Source organism: Orbicella franksi, chromosome 5 (assembly GCF_964199315.1).
Source record: "Orbicella franksi chromosome 5, jaOrbFran1.1, whole genome shotgun sequence".
Taxonomy (NCBI): domain Eukaryota; kingdom Metazoa; phylum Cnidaria; class Anthozoa; order Scleractinia; family Merulinidae; genus Orbicella; species Orbicella franksi.
In genome coordinates, this window is record NC_138149.1 from 25385356 (window position 1) to 25402405 (window position 17050).

The 17050-nt window shown below is 38.8% G+C and overlaps 1 pseudogene; it reads left to right on the forward strand.

Moving 5' to 3' along the window:
• Positions 1-1610: 1610 nt before the first annotated feature.
• LOC145487425 (QRFP-like peptide receptor) lies at positions 1611-2624 on the forward strand (annotated as a pseudogene).
• The last annotated feature ends 14426 nt before the right edge of the window (positions 2625-17050 follow it).

Consider the following 17050-nt stretch of genomic DNA (forward strand, 5'->3'; position numbering starts at 1 on the left):
ACATTTTGGCAATATTTGTTGTATTCCCTTATACCCCTTTGGTTTTAATGACTGTACTTTACTGTACGATTGTTTTGAAGCGTAAGTCACAGCCGACTCCAGGCGAGCGTTCGATCAACGCTGCACAGCAACAAGAGAAAAGGGAGAGAAATTTGTTTAAAATGGTCATTGCTATTGTATTAAGTTTTGAAGTATCTTGGGTGCCGTACACTATTTTTACCTTACTAGATAAAGTGTCTTGTAGCACCATACATTATTATGTTATTACACTGATCGTTGCTCGTGCAAATTGTGCCATTAACCCTTACATTTGTTTGATTTTCAGTCGAAATTACGGCCAGAGTCTTAAGAGCCTCCTTACAAAATGTAGTTGTGTTTTCGTCCTGCAAACAATTAATCAGGTAGCACTGATTGGTTCGTAAAGCAATCTACCAATATATAGTCTATGATTACTCCTGGATATTGCTTTAAGCAGGCTTATGATATCGATGCTCTATTTTTAAGAGAAAAGCAGTATATAGTCCAACTGACCAAGTTAGTGGCAGGTGATTTTGTTAAGAACATCCACATTCTATTAGTCTTCAGATAAAATGTATGTATTGGACTCCATTTGAATTGTATTTCATGGTTTGTCTACCAGGGCCGGGTTGCTCGAAAGCCGGTTATCGCTAACCCAGGATTAAAAATTAACCAAAGTATTTATTCTTGTTTCATAAAAATGTTTTTAACTTGTTATGTTTCGAATATTTCAAGATTAATCAAGCTCAAAACTGAAGGACAAACAATATATACAGAAAATCTCACCGAAAAGTTACAAAACTGAAATCAAAATTCTCGCTAATCCTGGGTTAATTTAATTCGACTTTGAACAACCCGGCCCAGATTGTAAAAAAAATTTATGGCTAGAAAAACGAGGCTTTCGGTCCGTCTTATCAAACAGACTTTCGTTCTCCATTTAATGATTCTGAATTCTAAGTTGGTGTCACCCGATGACGTCTTAAAACAACTGCAAGATGAGTGTATTTTAAAAATGATTTAAAGAACTTTGATGACAAAGGAACGAAAGATGGAACTGACAATATGTAAAAAAATTAGGGTTGGTAGCAAATTTACATTAAAAACAGCGGAGAGAGACAATTAAGAGAAAGTTTTTAATTAAGATAATCTGGGTCGTCTTCGCAGCAAATTAGACATATAAATATGAATATATTATAGACATTTAAATTTCTAAATTTAAACTCCGATAAGATGCAAATTCTCTGATAGGGCATCAGGATAATTGATTTAATTGAGCTAGGGCTCTAACATTGAACGTCCTGTGTTCTCACTGACTCGTCTTGATGGACAATTTGATGCCCACCAAACAATAACAGAAGACGAAAATTTAACAGCGTTTAATCATTCTTCGAACAGCGCTAAAACCAGTCCAACCAATCGCTACTTCATTTGACGCAGCAGCGCCATTCTAGAACACTGTCTGCTTCCAGTTTCATTAACGTTAAGATGTGAAATGAAAAGCAGATTGTGGCGCAAGCTGATAGGTCACTCCAATTTGTTGAGCTACTCGCCAAACAGGAACCTAAAACCTATAAATAGAGTGACGTTACTAAGTGAGCAGATTAGCTTGAGGCGGAGCGGAAAAAGAAACTAAACGGCAATGTCGGACAACGTGAATACAACTATGAATGGAACACAGTCATCGAGCTGTCCCAGCAATCCTACAGCAGAAAAAGTTGGAATGACTTTTGCTTACTGCCTGATCTTCATTTTTTCGTTGGCTGGGAACACCGTCATCGGAATAATTGTCTACAAGACGAAAACCATGAGAAAAGCCATCAACTTTTTCTTTGTAAACATGGCCATGTCCGATCTGCTGTTACCGATTTTCTTGATTCCTTCGAAGATACAAACGCTCTATAAAGACTCCTGGCTGATCGGTGGTCCTCTTGGGCAGGTCTGATGTAAGCTGGTTGCCTTGTTACCAGACGTTTCCGCTAGTGTCTGTTCAGAGCCTGGTTCTGATAGCAGTGGATCGATTTGGTGCTGTGGTATTTCCTCTCCGTTCTCCACTCATCAGTTCAAAGACGTGCCCGTTCTTCGTTCTCGCCGCTTGGATCGTCGCGATAGCTGTTAACTCCCCAGAATTCATCGCTCGCAAACTTGTTGAATATCCAGAAAAACTGGTTTGTGAGCGGCAATGGAATGAAGTTTTTAGAGAGTCCTTATCCTTTGAGAATTACCTCTTGTCCTATATTGTTGTATTCACTTTCATCCCGTTGGTGTTGATAGCCGTACTTTACATTATCATCTATCTAAAGCTCAAGTCACAGAAGATTCCAGGCGAGCAATTAGCCAACGCTAGACAACAACGCCAGCAAAGGGAGCGAAACGTGCTAAAGATGGCCATTGCTATTGTGTTAGGGTTTGCAGTGTGCTGGCTTCCCGTCTTCGTCTTCTGGTTTATTTTCCTCTTCACGGACACCATCATATGGCCGAATTGTCGCGACCCATACTTTGTACATGTTGGTAGATTAATGGCTACTGCAAATTGTGCCATAAATCCTTGTATCTGTTTTATTTTCAGCGCAAATTATCGTAACGAACTTAAGGCTCTCCTTAGATAAATGATTTCGAGCAGCGCAATAGCTCATGATACTTAATTATGTAAAGCAGAGGTTCGATCGACCTAAAACTCTTAAAGAACGTTTATTTAAAACTGCTTGATTTAATTCAATGTACACTATGGCTTAAAGAACCTTTGCAGAACGGTTTTAAACCTTTCTTTAGACACTGAGTTTGCCAACCTATTGAAGTTATTGCGTAAATTCGATTTGTAATTTTCTTAAATTCATAGGACGTTTTCAGCCTTCTTAAACCGTGTAAATTACTCTTATTTTAATACTGCTTTTTGTTTGATTCAATGCATGCTTGATAAACTTCACAGACCGGTTTCTAATCATTCTTTTGACGATTCCTTTGCGATCATTTGTAGTTATTTCCTAATCTTACTCTGTTTGTGTTCTTAATGATTAGGAGGCAATAAAGTGTATGGATACTATTTATCAATTTTCTTAATTTGGAAGCAATAAATTTAAGTGCCTGAAAACGTCAAAACAGTGTTGAATGATAAAGTTCGGCCGATTACCATTCCTCAGCCATCGTTATATAAGTTTTCTTTTTATATAACTCTCTCACAGTTTTAGTAAAACAAATTAAGCACCCTTTCTCTTTTGTCTTTGTTTTACTCGGCAGTATTTTATGAGCTGCCTAGGTGCAGCAGCACATCGTGATGTCCAACACATAATTCTTCTGACTCTAATTCTGAAGACAAAAGGCACATGCAAAGGTTTATATACTAGCAGTGCCTTTCTTGGGAGACTAACTTCCATATTCGAGAAAACGTCTTGGTGTTTTTCCCTCTGCTGAGCTCATTTTACAATTTTTTGCCAGCTCTTTCTGAAGTAGTCTTGATGGTTGATTGTTTATGCGTAGGGCTCAGTCTCTAAAACAAGTTATAAGTCCTCTTTTTGCTTCTTCAGCATTTTTTTCTATTGCTTTAGGATTACGCCTTCCATTATGGAGGTTCACCTTGTTTATTTTTCTGTTGAGGTTGCTGTTTGGCTAAATTTTTAGTGAATATTTTTTCCACGTTAAGATCCAAATGGCTTGTTGACTGAGTGGGAAGCCAAGACGGGAAGCTTCTGTCGATCATTTGTACATTGTTATCACCTGCGGTGTCCGCAAGGTTCTCCTTCAGACACGTATTTTCGTACTTTACACAATTTCTAAAGCTGTTATTCACTTTATGTTTTCGATTTTAGAACTCCCTTCAGTGTAAGTGAAACAAATTAAACGCCCTCATCCCATTTTCGCCTTTTTGTATCGCCACTGTTTTCGATTCTATAAAAAACTCACTTTGCATTTGCAACTGACACGCTAAAGACTATATGCAAATGATAGTATAGGAGAACTTACTATCCCTTCCCCCCTCCCCCCTCCCCCCCCCCCCCAGGCCCCACTTTACAGATGTTCCATCTCATCATTTTACTCGAGGCCTCGGAAACCAAAGGAACACACCCTTCCACCCAACAAGTAAATCGGGCTTGATCTAGCTGTTCGCTTCTATTTTCGCCTGGTCTTAGGCTTGTCCCAGGCCAGAGCGATTCCCCATAACTTATTATCATGTAATCATTATCTATACCTGGGGTAGAACATTAAACTATGTTTGATTCGACGTAGTAGTATTTTTAGGCTTCATAAGCGCAGCAAACTTTATTTTTTTTCATCAATAAACCGTCGTGTGCACTAGTCCAAGAACCTAGTCCTCAAGATAGTTGGCGTTTTCTTTCCACAGTTAAAAAATATTTATTATTCCTTGTCAAGGTCTAAATGGTATGTTGACTTAATTTAAAACCCGAAGAGAAGCTTTTGTCAGTCACTTGCAAGAAGTGTCTGGGACACTTATTTCTGTACATCATACGATTTTAAGTGTGATATTGATATACTGTTTATTTATAAGACCAGGAGCCATAATCGGGGACGGAGACCGTACGCGCGCGCCATTTCTAGTATTGGGGTTGTCCCCATGATATTTAGCTCTTATTAACCGAGCAGAAGGTCTGTATGGGAGAATCTTGACCGAGGTCGTGAGTACAGACCGAACGCAGTGAGGTCTGTACACACGACCGAGGTCAAGATTCTCCCATACAGACCGACTTAGCTCGGTTAATAAGATGTTTATCCTTATATGGCAAAACTGGTTTGTACTAGCTGACATTTTGCTTGGGAACGGCGATGAGCTTAACTTAAACCGGCCGAAATTTGCTCGTCTTCTCTACTTTTTTTTTTTGTCATCAGGCTTTTTGGCACTTCCATAAATGATTGAGAAGAAAAGAAAGAAAACGGTGAACATTTTTGTATTTTAGTTTGCTACTTTTTCAACGCAAAATGAAACCGGTCTAGATGTCGGTCTAGATGTCGGTCTAGATGGGAAAATATAGACCGCGGTCTATATCGATTTCAGCCAATCAAATTCGTGAATCTGGTAGTTCCCAGTCCTTGTGAGACACAGCCATATAATAAGGGACAATACTATTTTTAGAACAAATGGCGCCATCGCCTGCGGCATACGCACGTACATGCTGCGAGGATTTTTGCGGATGTCGCGAGGGGGAAATGGCGTCCGAAATTCCCGAATTTTTTTCATGTTTTTGGTCCACAACTCAACGCGTTTACGTCTGTTGGAATTTTTCTTAAGTATTTTCGTCGTAGGCTGCTCCAGTTTGAGTCAAGTAAGACAGTGTCGAATTTAGGTATGTTCCGCTTTAAGCTTATATACATCGCTGACCAAGTTGTGTTCCGACGGGTGCTTCTTTTACATGAGCTGTACATTACTCCACTTTAAATTTCACATATGTTGAAGATCAACAGCTTTTCTATTACACAGCAAAAAACTAGCTGGATATATTTAGATATAGCAGAGCTTCAGGACTTCATAGTTTCCTAGCTCCTCTTGCCAAATGCTTGCGAGGAATTTGCCAGTCTATCGCGACTGAAGAGTAAAACAAAATAATTGTTAGTTTGGTCAGTTTGAGTTTCGCCTGAATTGTAAGCAACGCTTGATGTTTCATCAAGACCCAACAACTTTACGTCCGTAGATACTGCTCAGTTTTATTCGTGTAAAAATCCAGTAAATTCTCTGTTGTCGATGAATGAGAGCGCCCGCCGATGCGTGTTTTTCACAGTCAGTAAACATGACAAATCGTGCTTCCGCCGCACTTTCGTGTGAAAGCGTACATCGAACTCAAACAATAACTCTATAGTTTTCAAATATGTTTAAGATTGATAAATGTTTGAGAACATATTAAAAGCTAAGCTGAAAATATGTGAATAAAGCAGAAATAATCAGCAAAGTTACAATAACGCTTTCTTTAATCAACTTCGAATAACGATTTCGATTTTGTTGATCGAGTTATCAAAACTCCTTCTCTATTTTCATTTTCGCAGTGTAAAACTTCACTATGCTTATGTTGAAGAAACACACATCATGTTAGTAGCCTTTTTTGCGTTCGTCAAATTTGTTGCAGCATCTCAGCACAAAAGATAACGAAAGAAATCTTTGTCAGGATTTGTTGACAATTGAAAACACCGACTCGGACTTGAAAGTGCACGAGCTGCACTATGCAAATGAGCTAATTGTACGCGTCAGACTTTCCTTTCAAAAACTTTTGCAAACTCACCAAACAAGCAGAAACAATAAGAAACCATCAAAACAGGTTTTGGTTATGATTAACCATTGTCTGAGAAACTCACAAATTAACTCGATACCAGACTAGAGAGTTTTCCTGCTAGATTCTTAAGTCAGAACAAACGCAAAAACATACGCGTAAGCTTACAACTAGCGCGAGCAGATCTTATTATTCATTCCCAGCGCGAGATTGATGTTTTCGACCCTGAAAAACCCACCTTTTCCGTTAGCTCAGAACATAAAACTACATATAAGCGCCCTGGTTCGTATTCCCTGCCTTATTCCCTACCATGGCTGTGAAAAATACGCAAGATAATCCCTCAAGGTCTCTCAACTCTCACCATTTGATCACGCAACGTGACAAAATCCCCGCGAGAGCCCCCGACATGTGCGTGGATCCGCGCGGATATATGACGTCAGGATGGCGCAATTTGTTCTAAAAATAGAAAAATTGTCCCATATCATAGGTGCGCGCGGATCCCAAGGCTTATGGTCTCCGTCCCCGATTATGGCTCCTGATAAGACCAAATGCCGAATTCACCTTTGATATTGTCTAGCGAACAAGCGTTCAAACGATCCCGTAAAGAAACTTATGGGAATATTTAAATGGTTTTAGGAAATAAAATAGCCGGCTCGGCACTTTCGAGCAACAGTGGAGTCTGGCAACAGTTTCCAGCACATTTCCAGAAGCCATACTTTGAAGGACGAATACTACCACTGTTTAACAAGTGATGCTACAATAACGGTATCACACAAATGCCTAGCAATCATCGGTAAACAAGCTGCGGTCATCAGTTTTATATATTAGGTTGCATATTATAAAACACATTTAATTTTAGCTTTGCGTACTTTTAACTCAAAAAAACAAAATTTAAAAAAATGTGTGAAGAGAGTTCAGAGCCACTTTAAATTTTCAAAAAATGAGGCGGCTCTGAACTCTCTCCAAATAAATTTTTGAAAAGAAAATATCTTTTTATTCTAATAGCAATCACCAAATAGGCCACGCTCGCTTTGAGGAAAAACTTCTTTATCTGGCGGTAATTTCTTTGAGCGCTTTCCAGTCCGTGAAAAAACGATACTCGGGTTTCCGCAAATTTCCAGTGACGAATGGAGCAGTATTTTTCGGAATTTCAGGAAGAGTGGACAACCTTGCAAGGTATATCGAATTTTTCGGAAAATTCTTAATCGGGAATTTCCGTTTCATTTGACATTCCTACCGAAATTCCGGAAATTTTCAGTTGAATGGTTCGTTTATAAATGCAATAATTTCCGGATTTTTCGGAAACTTTCTCAAGAAATTTCTGTAGCACTTGTCCCCGGTTGCAAATTTTCGGAAATTTTGATTGAATGGAAAGCAACCAAGGAAACGAGGTCCCATGACTAGAATATTGATACGTCGAGCGTGGCCAGTTAACTCAACTCAACAAAAGATCAAGCAACCTTGCCCTGCGTATTGCCCGTGCAAAACGAGGTGCAAGGTTTCATTTGCATTTTATTCCTCAGTACCTCGGAGTCAGAGTTCATCTTCTTCAAACGAAATCCTGGTAATGGCGGGCAAATCATCAAACTAAAAGAAATTGTTTCAATTTTGCGCTTGAAAGCCCTTGGCTACACGCACACTGGTTATTTTTCGAGCCTACAGAACACACAAACGAGTCTATTGAGGGTGTAACAGAGAAAACAAGGTGAGAATTAAGTTTCATTTTGAATTGGAGAGAGAATAAGCTGCGCGGCCGAGAAGCAAATGCAACCAGTTGAAAGAAGAATTACTCCAGTAAAACTGCAATTTTGTCAAGGAAGTTGCAAACTCGAAATATTTTCAGACATTTACAGAGACTTTGAACAAAATAACAAGTCTAAATTGCGTTTTATTCGTCATTCCTTCGCCATCATAGCTGTTCTGGATCTTAGCAAATCCAGGTTAACAATGTAAAAATCGTCAAACTAGACAAAAGTTTAATCCTGTTTAATTTTTGACTACGCGCAAGTAATTGCACGGAATTGACCAATTGAAGATTATAATTGTATGACAGTGGCATAAAAAGTACTTGAAGTCTGAAAAACTTTAGCTAACCACGACGATGACGCTGTTGAATAAAGAATTTTGAAATATTTCTGCATGCGCAATTTGTGGACGGCATCCACAGAACAACATTTTGAAACTGGTTGTTGTGGCGTTTACGCAGTTTTACTTATTTTAAGGTTACCGTATACCTTCAGGGGTGTCTCGCGTCCAAGCGATGTAGCGCGTCCGGTTTAAGCTGTAGATACCTAACCCCCAACATCAAATTAAAGCTTATAGAGCTGGCTATCAAGCCACACCAAAAATTTTGAAATAAAATGAACTGCCGATTTTTTTCACGGCCACCAAATGCGAGCGTTTTGGAAGCTACAAGTCAAAGCGAATTTTGTTTTTCGCCAATTTATTTTTTTCCTCGGTTTCAGGACAAAAAGCGCTAAAAAAGCGTGTCTGCGTTTTGCCACATTTAATTGAAGTAAAAAGTTACAGAACATTTTCGAAACAGGATTTAAAAAGTGTGAAGCGATCGTACAAAAAATGCTCTCGGAGAAAAAACATTTCGAAATAAACAATTCGCAGACAACTTTTTGTTTTTTATATGTTAATCTAGCTACTGTCCAAATTTGAGGGCAATCAAACAAATCCCCTTTGAGTTGTAACTCTTTAAAGTGTCTGCTTCAAGCGAAAAAATTTATTCGAGAAAACAGCGCTAAGAATAATCTCTTGCTTCGCAAACAAACTCCACCTACAAACGCTTTCAACTGGGTTCTCAGATCACCGAGCCAATCAGCGAAAGGAAAATTTGCTACAATTAACTCGCGGTGAAATTTATGTGTGAATCTCCAAAAAACCCCTTGTGTTTCGCAATGCGCTCAAGGTGGAAAGATAATTTTTCTGTAGCTCGGTTTTTCTTGAAGCTGGTCTGGCAAAATGGGGAAGACGAAAAAGGATACGAACGCTAGAGTGGCCGGGCGACGAGAACAAACTGAACAAAAGAAAGCGCGGCGGAGCAAATGTGCATGGATAATATTCCAATGGATCTCAATGAGTTGGACGATTCATCGGTATCGGACTCAACAAAACAGTCACTGTAAACGTCGCTGTTATCGCTGTCGAGTTGCCAAATTTTTACAGAACCTTTCTCTTCTCTTGACCCGATCTTTTTGTCCGCTTGATACGATAGCTATAGCTTCATCTGCGAGGCCAACTTTCGCCTCTTCACTCATTGATGTGCTTTCATTCGTTCTTCGCTTTTTCGAAGTGGTAAACAGAGTTTTCCGTGGTCCATGTTTACTTATAACTTGATAGAATTACACCTAATACGAAAAATGTTTGGATTAACAATGCTGATTAACTGAGTAGCCAGCCAATTCATGGTATCCATATAGGTAATATTCCCGCGAAAGTAGTCTCGGATGATTGCGTACACGTTATAGGGCTGTCAATCAAGAGGGAACTTTTACTTCCGGCCAAAACGTAAAACCTCCATTTCTCCACCAATATTAAGCCTTTTTCAATTTTGTTTTCAGAAATTAGAGATTACTCTTCGACCATTACTTTGAATCAAAAATCCAAATTTGAAGAAAATTGCCGATCGGAAGGTATACTGTAACCTTAAATCATCATCCTCCCTGAATCACTCTTCTAAATTTTATTTAACATTTCAGCACATGTTGTTTGAGTTCACCGGCTGTGGTGAGGTCCCTTTTGGAAAATTTTCAAGCCTTCATCGCCGATCTTTATGATGTCTGCCAAGGCACAGAAGTTGTTCCTGTGCTGCTGTGTGTACCGTTCGTTTCTCACCGCCTTTATGGGAAAAACTGAAACTACAAATGGAAGTGCACAGGCTACAAAGGAAAAATACAAAAAGAATCAACAAGAAAGCTAGGTAAAGAATTTATTTGACAATTTTTTTTTTCTAGAATTCGCAGCATGGCAGCACTTTAAAGGTAGCCAGAAGGCCTTACTCTGATACCCATTTTACACATTTCTAAGCACCGGGCCCCCGACTATAAAGAACTGGCACGTACAATTTTATTTCTCTCAATCACCATGTCAATAAAATCTTCTTAGGCGACTCTGCCTTTATCTCTTGGCTTTTAAAAAAGTTCATAGTGTGTTTGCTTTGTTCAATGTTTCTGTACAGCTTAGCGAGGAAGCTGTTTACTCATTCCAGTATTGCTTTTCACAGTTTTACTTTTAGGCAAAGAGCCATTAAGAAATGTGGAGGTGTACAAGCTATGCCAGAAAAAAGAAACTATGCGCAAAAATACACCCTGAGGTAAGCTGTAGCAAATAAATTTACTTTTAATACTTACGGTTTCATAGGAAGCAAACACGAGAAAATTCAGACTTGAAAATTGTCGCTTCATCAGTGACTGAAGCGCGTATGGTAATAAGACTATTTTGTAAACAAGACTCACCCATATTTTGTCACGCAGCGATTAAATTGAAAAAAAAAATCCTATTTCTTGTGCTAGTCTTTCACTGTTATGTCAACTAAAGGTGGAAAATTTAAGCTAACCCAGCTCACATCTATTTGTAGCTAATCACACAAATCAAAACAGTCCAGAATATGTATTTGTGGCTAGTGTTATCATGGTTTGCTTTGACATACAAGGCCTTAAGTCATATAAAATTAACGGCTCTAATCGTCACACTTTCGCTGTCATTCGAGGTCAGGAAGACTTTTTGCTTGTCTTCCGACAGTCGCTTATTTTAGCAGTTCTTGAAAACCGATTTAAAAACGTTTGTTGTTCACTGCCGAATGACACGGAAGGCATTCAATTCATGGCCTTCAAGTTTTTAACACTCCAAAATTTGAAAGTGAAGAATGATCATCGCAGTTAATTTTCCAATTTAAGCAATTGGAAAGAAGAAGCCTGAAAAAATCAGGGCTTGATTTTTTCAGGTTTCTTCTTTCCAATTGCTTAAATTGGAAAATTAACTGCGATGATCATTCTTCACTTTCATCTACAACCGCAGTTCATATATGAATTATTTCATATAAACTTCACATCACTCCAAAATTTGTTGTTGTTGTTGTTGCTGTTGTAGTTGTTTTTTTTTATAACTAGCTACATTTTATTAGTGAGTCGAGCTTGGTTTTGTAAGAGTGTCTAAAACAAGTTATTTATTCATGCCAAACCCAAGTTTTTAAGTGCGTTGGATTCCCTCTTAAGCTTGGTCTGGTAAACTTGAAAAGAAGTGACTTTTTCCCATATTCGTCAACAGAAAAATTCCCACATTTCACTATTAGATATCAAATGTACACCTCTCCTCTACAAAATCACCCTCATATATTGCTAGAAGAATAATGATATTTGTTACTTTCAAAAATGAAGGACAAATCGCCTAAGAATACATGTTTCTAGCCCGTTTCAAAGTAATGAGTGATTTTCGTGCAATTATAGATTGCCATGGCCATTAACTGTTTTCGATATATTAAAATTTAGCTTGGCAGTGAGTCCTAGAGGACACAAACAAAGGAAATTGAATGACATGTTTACTCACTTCTTTTGTTTGAGTCCTGTAGGCCTCATTATCATGCTAAATTTTAATATGTCGAAAGTGACCTATCGAGAATTTAAGAATGGTGCCTTAAAGATGCCATAAAACGTATTGGCATTTCACAGGAAAAATTTTTTGCCAAAAAAAAAAAAAATGAAAAAGAGAATTTTCCCCTAATATTTTTGATGCAGTTCAGTTGAAGCATATTTGGAGGCATTTGTAATGGTCTATATTCACTATGACCTTAAAGATGATCATTTGACCTTCTCAAACTCGTTAATAATTATCAGGTTTACACATCAAAAACAAAGAAAATCACAACCGTGAAGGATACCCGGTGTTAACTAGAATAGAGTTTGAAGATTTTTCTTCTCCGTTTACTCCTTAGGTTTTGTTTCGATTGAGAAGATATATCAAACACTCGAAACAGTGTTTCATTGGCTATCCAAACGCCTCAAATTTCGTCAAAACTCCTCCGCCGCGCTTCATATTTTCAACTCTCTTCTCGGTGTTTGGATATCTGGATGAAACACTGTCTTTCGCGTTTAATATATTACATGAAACACTGTCTCTTGTGTCTGATATATTATATCCAAATTAGCCATGCGGTCTTCCAAGAAGACAGTTATTACAATATCGTTTTGGACGATCATACTGAAATTGTTTCGACCTAAAATCACAGCTATTCGGTGACCGAATATTTGCGAAAAAAAAAAAAAAAAAAAGAGACGCATTGTTGGTCTTTTTCTCATTGCTTATAGTGAGAATTTTGTCGTGTTTTGGCTTTTCTAGTTGTTTGTACATCTGCATATCTTATCTCTCGCACCATTTTGCTCGACCTTGACTGAACCGCAATGCCTGTATTAAAGATAGCGATGTCAGAATAATTTTCAGCGAACGTTCATGTTGGGTTTTACACGGCGTGGCAGTTTTTTCACCACGGTTCGTTTAATGCGCTCGAAAAAGAAAGTATTAGCGTTTAAAGCTGATAGGTCGAAGCCTGATAAAGTTTCGACATCAATTCTAACACTATGCGGCTTGTTCACAATGTAACTACCCCTTTGACAAATAAGGTTACACTGAGTATAACAACGAGATGGAAACTTTAATATGAGGTTGTGAAGGGAAGATGTAAAATGCAGAGCCACAAGGTGCCTCTAACTATATAGAGATTAAATTCTTATTAAAACACGACTAAGAAACATAATACAATTCCCATCTTCACATCGTGGATAACAAATAGCTTGGTCAATAAAGTGAAGGTTTAAAGTAAATATTAAATTTGCTAAACGCAAACCATTCAACAGCAAATTTCGGAAAATTCTAGAGGAGAGTCTAATGGAACAGGGTTCGCGAGGTTGTCCTCTTTTTATCAAGTTGTGTGAATAATGATGTTCCACTCGCCACCTGAAATTTCTGAAGATGAATTTTTAATTGCATGGAAAGCACTCCGTGTCTGCGGGCATGCGTGCAGAGCACCTGGAAACTGCACGTGATTAAATCTTGCATTACTTTCTGACTGACAGAAACTTCCTGTTAAGCTTTTTACTCCATCATCAAACGATTTTAATCCGTGACATGGATTGTGGATAAAGTTATAAAACTCGGGAGCTAACTAGAATGGCTATGAATAGGTTGAATTTGAATTGGGTGAATTTTATTGCTACCAAATTACCACAGAAAAGGGTAAAATAGATTATGATTGCAAAACGGTTAACAACAACTATAGAATAAAGTTACATATTACTCAAACTCGTAATTTGCATAGGACGAGAACTCTCCAAAGACTTCATCCCATTCCCGAGTGCAAACCAACTTCCGTGAATGTTCAACGAGTCTGAAGCGAAGAGATAAGGGGACTGGACAGCCATCGCGATGATTCAAGTGGCGGGAATGAAGAAGAGGCAAAGCTTAGGGCTGACGAGTGGAGAAAGGAGGGGAAATACCACAGCTCCAAATCGATCCGCTGCTAACAGAACCAGCAGGCTCTGAATACATACAGCGACGGAGACATCGGAAACAAAGACATACAGCTTACAAAAGGCCTGACCAAAAAGACCGCCTACCAGCCAGGAGTTGATATATAACTCTGTTATAACTTGCGGGAACAAGAAAATCGGTAACAGCAGATCGGACACGGCCATGTTTACTAACAGAAAGTTGGTAGTTTTTCTCATGGTTTTTGTCTTGTAGACAATTATTCCGATTGAAGTACTCCCAGTCAACGAAACAATAAAGATCAGCCAGTAAGCGAAGGTTTTTCCAATTTCCACTGCTGCAGGATTACTGAAGCAGCTCGTTGGGTGAGTCCCGTTTATTGCTGAGTTCGAGTCTTCCGGCGTCGTAAAGTGTACTAGTTTGTTGGCTGTTAAGCACTGCTTTATTTATATCGTGGTGAAGACGGGTGTTACTGATACGTCAAATGCGCATTAAGCAGCTGAGAGATTTGACATTTTAGTTTCACGTTTGACCTGGTCTTTAGATAATAAAAATCTTAATTGTCTAAGAATTTTCGTTCTGCTTCTAGCTTGTGTCCCGTGTAACCTTGGATTTAAATTAGTACACTTTTTTGTTGTTGTTAATTGTTGTTTTTCATATTTTTCATATTTCGCCCGACAGAGGCCCGAGTCAAGTTTTTTAAAAAGTGTAAAAAAGGTGCTTTTGGCTGATTGCCTGTCCCCATTTTCTTTTCTGTTCTTTTCTTTTCGTTTTCTTTTTCGTTTTCTTTTTTCTTTTTGTCTTAGCTAAACACACTACATACCCATCTTCAAGTGACTCTGACATCTAACAGAGCCTCCATAACATCGTCTTCGAACACCTTGTGGAGTGACAGCAGTTCCGATGCAAAGTGGCAGCCACGGGGAAGATAGTATCATCTTACATTTATATTTCTAATCGACCTACCGACTCCTTTCACGAGATAGAGGGTGATTGATAAAAACGAAGCGTTTTCATGGAATGGCCTATTGCAATTGCAGCGCGGTAAAACGGCTTATGGTCACTAGAGGTACGCCGCCTTAACTCTTGCATTCGGTTTCTCATTTTGGGCCTTAACTGACAACCAATCAGAGTTCATTGTCTTGCAAAGATGATGGCGACTTTTGCGTCGAATTGCGGGTTTGAATGAAGAAGAGGCACGGTTTAGAGCTAATGATCGGAGAACGGAGGGGAAATACCACAGCTCCAAATCGATCCAATGCTATCAGTACCAGGCTCTGAATAGACACAATCGTGGAAACATCGGAAAAGAAGATATGCAGCTTATACGAGGTGTGACCGAGAGCACCGTTTACCAATCAATAGGTCAGTCTCGTAGAACATTATTTCGACTAATGTGTTCCCGCTCAGCGAAATGATAAGGATCAGGCAGTAAGAGAACGTTATTCCAATTTTTCCTGCTGTAGGATTACTGAAGCAGCTTGGTGGCTGTGTTCCATTCATCGTTGTGTTGGAGTTTGATGACATGAAATTATACTTCTGTCGGACTCCATTTATTAGCTGGTTTGTCATCCGTTGATAGTGCTTTATTCATATTAAGATGAAGGCGAAATTATTTAGCCTGAACTGCCAATCATGCAGTAAATTAACCTGAAAACGCGACCGGATGGGTTTTTCAAACATCTTAATTTGCATTCGGATATTCGCGCAGCTTGAGCCTCGAATTTCCTTACAACCTTTAGAAAAAGTTTTATTTATTATTATTATTGCTGTTTGTACGCGGTATTTCTTTTGGGATCTTGTATTGAAAAATCTTGCCGCTTTTAACCATAGGTTGATTATAAACATAATTACTGGGTGGCACCAGGTCCTAGCAAGTCCTGTCAATTTAGGAAAATATAACATCGTATGAGAAAAAAAACATTAAGGAGGCCCGAAAGGGTTTTTTGACCGCGCCAAGAATGGTTCCCAATGTACACGCGAGCAAATAACCCGCGAGAAAATCACGCAATATCGCGCGCGATAGCATGCGTGTGCGAGTTGTAAACAAACATGGCCGCCTCGGGCAACTTAAAAATGCCGGGTCCCTCTTCTGTTTTCGATAAAAGTGTTGTCTATAGAAGAAAAAATTGGAAAAAATACAACCCAGAAAGAGTCAGAAAAGAGCTCAAGTGGCACAAAGCTGGCCGAAAAGGGGCGAAAAAGGATATTCAAGAGCGAAAGTCGGCAGCCCCGTATCACGAAAAGCGCGACGATTGCGATCAATAGATCACATTTTGTTCCGCGGAACGTTGAAGTGGAAACTTCTGAACATTTGGATCTGTTGCATTCGTAATTAAAAACAGTAAGAAGCAAACGTTCCTAAATAACTCGCAGGAAGCTGAAAAAGAAAATGAAAATAACTTTGGATCCAAGATCGTGAACTTGGACAGGTTCATGAAGGAAATGGAGAAATGCAAATCTTGCCATGAAAGTTAACATATTTCACAAGCAAACAAACTATAGCGAAGACTTTATTTAAACTTCAAAATATTTACAGAAATTACAGACAGTATAATCAAAACAACATACACAGTTCGTATGGAGTACTTGCTTTGGCGCCAACCACCAATTCAACGTGTTGCGCACAATCGGTTTCCCCAAGAGTGAAAGCTAACAAGAGGATTCTCTCCGTTGAACCTAGCGTACTTCTCGCGCTGTGCAGAATGTGCGTAAAGTGTCCTAACTGACTGCTGATTTCCAGCCTTCTTACAACCAATCGGATCGGACAATTTGTTATAGTTGTGGTTAGCAATTTTATATATTTGGTTTTATTTGCTAAGATGATTTGCAGCCTGCGCCCCAACTATGCATTTACGTATTGCGTAGGAAATATCATTCAGATGAAAATTGTTTTTAAGGGAATTAAACTGTTGGTCTAATTTCTTCCTGTTTACGTGCGATCGAGATGAAAGGTTTTCGAAAAACGTGGTTCTAGATCCCCAGTAAAATACCTAGCGTTTGATATATAGTCTGTCATTATTCGTTAAGAATGTCAGTCGGCGAAGTTGCACCAGTCCTTTACGTTTTCTTTTTTTGGTTGGCGTCGTACGGCTGTTGCAAAAGGAATGTGTTAACTTAAAGGAAGATCTCTGGAGATCTCACACAGAGATTATTTGAAAGTGTCCTAATTGACTGTTGATTTCCTGCCTTCTTACAAGCAATCGGATTGGAAAATTTGTTATCGTCGTGGTTAACAATTTTATATATTTTGTTTTATTTGCCAAGATGATTTGCAGCTTACGCCCCTAACAATGCATTTACGCCTTGCGTAGGAAATATCATTTAGATGAAAA